This window comes from Chiroxiphia lanceolata, chromosome 17 (assembly GCF_009829145.1).
Source record: "Chiroxiphia lanceolata isolate bChiLan1 chromosome 17, bChiLan1.pri, whole genome shotgun sequence".
In the NCBI taxonomy this organism is placed as follows: Eukaryota; Metazoa; Chordata; class Aves; order Passeriformes; family Pipridae; genus Chiroxiphia; species Chiroxiphia lanceolata.
Window position 1 is genome coordinate 10,134,110 of NC_045653.1, and position 6,000 is coordinate 10,140,109.

The window sequence follows — 6,000 nt, forward strand, 5'->3', positions numbered from 1 at the left end:
TCCTCCTGCAGTGCAGTTTTTGGGGGTGTCTCTGAGCAAGGGGATCCCTGGGGCTCTGCAGGCTTCACCTTAGGCCAGCCTGCCCCATCCAATGGCCCTGCAGCAGCTCTGGGGACACGGTGTGAGCCAGGACAGCCAAGCTCCATGGGCACAGAGTCACAGGAATAGCCCAAAACACAATATGACCATCAGCTGCAGGGGTGGTGACAGGGGTTTTATGCTCCATTTGGTTTCCAGACTGGTGTAGCTCCTGCTTACAGAGTTCCTGGTGCAGACTTAAGGATGGGGTAGATTTTAATCCAATAATGAAATAAGAAGAAACCCCCATATAAACCCACATCTTCCCAAGTGTCTCTGCTCCTGGAAGGCCAAGGTCCCATTATCCAGTAATTAGATTTGGCCTCTTAAAGCAAGACTGAAATACTGTAAAATTTTGTTCCCAAATCACCAGATTTTTGCAAAGGATTAACAAAAATTAATGGTTTGACTGAGGAAGTAGCTGCCAGAAAAGCTTTGGCTGATCCCTTGATCCCTTCCCAAATTGCTTTCCCCTGCTCTCTACAGCTCCCAATTTACTGGTGACTTGCTCCTGTTCCTCCAAACACAGTGCTGGGCATGATCTCCTGCAACTTTGACATTCAGTATTTTCTAATAAATTTGTTTTTAATTTCAGCTCCAAAGGAAAAAAAAATGCAATCCCACTTCCATGGAAGACAATGGAAAGGTACACATGTAGCAATTATCAGGAGGACTTTACACAAAGAATTAGCAACCTACTCATGCATGTCCTGCATTCTCATTAAAGGCAAACTGTTTGTGGGTGACAGGGGATTTTCCTGTGCAACCACTGAGGCTCCTTGCAGCTGTTAAATTATTCCTTTCATGTTGGGTTTTCCCCCCCTCTCCTACCAAGTTTCAGACAAACCCACTCATTTACAAACTCTCCTGTGTACCTGTGTGAGTTACAGGTGAGGTGGATGTTCTCATGAGTCCCATCCTCAGCCCTTCAGATGCTCTGAGCTGGTGTGAATCCTGACTGGTTACAAGAGCCTTTCTGTGTTTTAGAGCCCTTTCTGGGCTCTAATTTTGCCCCACTTGAGACAAGGGATGACCTGTGCCCATAAACGTGGTGTCACAAATTTCCTGGTCTCAGTCACCTTGGTGTGGTTTTGCTGCTGTGACCGACCTGCTCTTCAGAGCCCACAGGTCTGCTCTGCCTCCTCCAGCATCTTCCTTCCAGCTCCTCCATTCCCTGCTTCAACCCTGTCCCAGACACTTTCCAGAAGCTCATTTAGCAGGTTTGGAGGAGCATACAAGGCCCCCACATGTCCCCATGCTCATGGGAGGGAGGATGTGCTCTCTTATTCTGCACTCCAGACACTGGTTCTTTAGCAAAATAACCCCCCTCAACAAGAAGTATTATCAGCAAAAGCACAAACAGATATCAGAGAGAAGGTCTTCAGATGAGTAATTTATCATGATCTCTTATTTCATTTTATTTCAGCCCAACTGTGATTTGCAAAGGTCTGGAGGCTGCAGTTCTCACTGCAGGAGCCACCTGGGCCAGCAAGAGCTCAGCGTAAACCTCCATCCTTGCAATCTCATTTTACAGCAACCTCTAAGTAGGACACTCAGTGCAACAAAGTGGTGACCCCAGAAATGTTTGCACAGCCCTGGGCTGTCCTTCCAGGAGAGCCAGTGCTGGTAGGAGATGGGCTGTTCTACACCTGGACACAAGGTTTGAACCCAGGGACCACGATAAACCCTTTCAGAGTGGTGCCTGTTCTCTGGGGGATTTTGTGCCTCGAGACAGCTGGGAGTACAAAATTCAAATTTAGCTAATTTCTTACATAAATGATGCACATTGAGGGATTAAAACTATGGGGAAACTTTGATTCACCTCCAAATCAGATTTTTTTCCTGGCTCATGAGTCTCTGACAAGCTAAGCAAAAAGCTTTAGCCTTTATGTCACCAACTCTGGATGCAACTCTTTGTCCTTTGAGCCCTCTTAGTTACCAAGTGATCTCTCTCAGCACCCTCAGATCATTCCAATATTTTCAGAAATGCACTGTGTAATTTTCATTCAAGTTAGGGTAAAAATTACTGAAATCCAAAGACAGAGACAGAGCCTTGAGATGGGCAAACTCTTCCTGGCAGATTTTGAAAATATTTCATATTAAATTGAGGTCGAAAAATGGGAACTGTTTGCAAGAGCTAAAAGATAAATATGCCTGGAAACAGCTGTATTTTAGAGGGTTTAGGAGGGAAAACACGCCTGAAATAGCATCATTAAGATGTATTACCCATAGCTTTAAATGATATGGCTAAAGCTGTTCAGGAGGGAAACTGAACCATTCACTGCTGTTCCAAAACCAGATCTGCTGTCACACAGGCAATTACCTGCCAAATTTGCTGAGGTAGTTCTGGCTGAGAGACCTACCTCTGTGGGTGTCTATGTGTTGCAGGTAAAGCACACATGGAGCAGACACATGAAAATCTGGCTTGTGAGTGTAACACCAAGGTAATGCAATTTGGGGCATTAATGGTGGGTTTTGCAGAGCCAAAAATGAGAGCATGAGTAAGAAATGACATATTTTGGCATTGCTCAGGGCTTTGGTGTTTGCAGGTGCACCTCTACCACTGGGCTGCCAGAATGTCTCACTGCTCTCAGCAAAGACACAGTTTTCTCTCTTTTCCTTAAACACAGTGCCAATTTTTTATCCTCTTCTGATGGTGTCTGTTCATCCTCTCCCTCCTCCTCCTCCTCCTTGGAGATTTCTGGATTAAAGAATAAAGCACTGAATTGATTTCCTGAACGTGCATTAGAGAGGATTATTCCAGGAGATTCATCCGTGTTTGGTGGATTAATATTTCCAGGGAAGGGCAGCTCCCATCTCAACCAATACTTCTCTCAACATACCCTGAAACATTTTTTTTCTTTTGCAGGCAAAAAGGAGCCTCATGAACATCAGGGGACAGACAGAAGAAGTTCTCAGTGCTGGTGTTTGAGCTTCGGTATCTTTAGTATCACCAGCATTCCCCATATAGATATATGAAGGGTGATTTTTGTGAATTCTGCCTTTTCTTCATTCTGCTATTAAGGAAAAATAAAACTAGACATATGCCAGGCAGACACAGAAGTCACTCCAGCACTGGGGAATCAGGGACGAATCTCTGTGCAGCTTCATTTGCCACCAGCAGCACCCTCTGAGAGAGAGGCACAGCATCCAAACAAAATGGGGGCCTGTCCAATTAATTAATTTGGCTTCCATGCCCTGCACAAACACAGGAGATCAAGGGACTACCACATTATGAGAGTGAAGCCTTTCTAGCAATGCATATCTCTGAATTATGCTTCAGAGGTAACAACTAAAGCAAAGCTAAAGCTCCCACCTTCCTTGTCTCTCTTGCACATGGAGGAGACACTGTGTATAATTGAGCAGAAGAGGCAAAACCTCTTCCCAGGAGAGGTGGAGGCGAGTCAGCCCTGAACCCTAATTGAGACCTTGGAGACCAACCTTTAGAAGTCAACCAGCTGGACAAACAATGATGAGTCCTCAGTGGTGCTCGGACAGATCAGCTGGGCTGCCCTTGAGCTCGGCTTTAGCAGAGCTCAGTCTGGTGATGGTCAAAAGAAAAGGAGGAATAAAAAAATCAGATGTTATCAGGGAGGCTAAAAGAAACAGTGAAGGAAAGGGTCTTCGTTTTCATGCTGCCTCCCAAACCGAGGAAGGCACTGAGTGTTGTTGCCACACTTTTCTGAGTCTGAAATTCTTGGTTTCAAAAGCTGGATTGATTTTTGCTTCCAGTCTCAGTCTAGGACCAGAGCAGGAAACCATGAGGTGTCAAAGGAAATCATCCACATGTCTTAAGCTTGGGGAAGGAAACAGGGCCACTGGTAGGAGGAGCTGGCAGCAGCTGAAGGGTCAGAATAGAAGGAAGGATGAAGCTCCACTTGTCTGACATGGATACCAGCATTCAGAGCAGGAGGTGGGAATGGGGGATTTTAACTCTGAAGAAGCATAGAGCTGGCCAGGAGGCTGGGATTGTGCTGTGGCTGGGAAAGTGGTCAGTGTGGGAAAGTCCCAGTGCTGAGTACATCTTACCCCTCCTTATCTCCCTGCTTTCATCTGGCTCCCAGGAATGATGTTTATCTACCCAGGGCCTCCAGGTGACACTATCCTTGGTAGAAAATCCAGAGAGAGCAGAGCAAGAATTTGAAACAAACCACAAACATAACAAATAGATTTGCATTTCCTTAGAGCCACCAGGAAATTGGAAGAATGATTTTTCCAGCTGATGCTCAGCACTGGGCAGTAAGGACACTGCTCCACGTGCCACCGCTCTGTTTGGGACACTGAAATGCAGAAACATGATCTGACACAAAGAATAAGCACAAACCACATGGTTTATTTATTAGTCCCATCACATGATGAGTGTTAGCTCATGCCTCAGCAGTGCATTGCCAACAGGCAATGCAATGAGCATTATCTTGCTCGGCTTCAGGCAGAAACTTCAAGTTGAGACACGGATTGAACATCTTGTTGTGGCCTCTCTTGTTTTCTTCCTTTATCCTTCAGGAATTACAGGAATCTCCCTTCCCTGTCCCCACACCAAGTCACTGTCTTTTTTCGCTTTCTGTAACAGATCATATGGTACTTCTCTGTATTTCTGAGTACCTAAACAATAGGGAGAGTTGGACAGCATCTTCCTTTTCTCCCAATTTCTAGCTTTCTGTAAATAATGTTTTCTTTAGAAAAGATTCCTCCCCCTCCCCAAGTTCTGCCTCAAAAGAATAGCTCTTAAAACAAAACGTTTGAGGTTCAGTATGAATATACACCACGGGAATTTCTCTTGGATTCATTTTCTAAGTGTTTTGAATGGAAAACTTCAACCAGGTGGCGCCCGAGAGAGCACAGCACAGCTCTGCAGTTTTTGGGTCTGATATAACTTCTCAACTGCAAAACAGCTTTTTTTCACGCTGCTCCTTACACCAGCAGCCTCCGTGGAGACACAGCTCTGTAATTAAAACCTGCACTTGGGAAGCTGTTCCTTTAACCATGGAAGTGAAACACGTTGCTCCTCAGCTCCCAAATATTTGTACAGGGCTGAGAAGCACTCGGGGGCCTCTCCCCACTCCCCACTGCAGTTTTAGTGTAAGAAAGAGAGAGAAAACAGGAGAGTAATGCCATACTCAGCCCTAGGAGAGAAAAGAGATGCCTGTGAGCACAAGTGCTCACCTGGGCTCGTCATAAATCCTCCCCCCTGCACAGCAGCACCACTTGCTTGATAAACGATGCTCCAGCCTGAAGTGTCAAAAGGAAAGAAAAAAACTTGCCTTTTTTTTTTTTTTCCTCCTACTTCTCTCTAGTTATTTTTGACAAGCTGGAAGAGAAGAGGGGGAGAGGGAAAGGCTGATGCATGTTTGATATACACTTTTGACGGAGCTTTTACTTTATTATGTTTAATTGAAAAGTGTTAACGTCGTCCGACATGAATATTCAGCTGATGCCTTTTGGTGCTGTTCCAGGAGTTACGATCGCCTGTGATTCCACCACGGCTTCTCAGCACGGAGCCCTGTCAAAGCCAGAGTGACAGTGGGGAAGCTATTAATTGAAATAGCTTCATTAATTAGTAATTAACAGCAGGGTAATGACTATGTCACACATCGTATTTCAATGAATGCCCTTCATGTGTTATGGGGCTTTTAATTAAAGAATATGCATTTTAATTAAAGGCAAGTTTGGCCCTTTGGCCTCTGGAATACAAAAGATGTTTCTAACTTTCAAGACTGGGAGGAGGAAAGGTTAGTGTGGGGAAAACCAGGCTGAGTGCAAGTCGTTTCAAAGTTAAATTCCTGGCACTGCCCTGCCTGGAGCGTGGGTCCTGGATCAAGGATGGGTGAGGAGCAGCCGCTGCATTTGTAGGATCCGTGTGCAAAGCTGGGTCCAAGAAAACCCCGTTTTGGCACCCAGGCTGTCACTGGAAGCTGCCCTGCA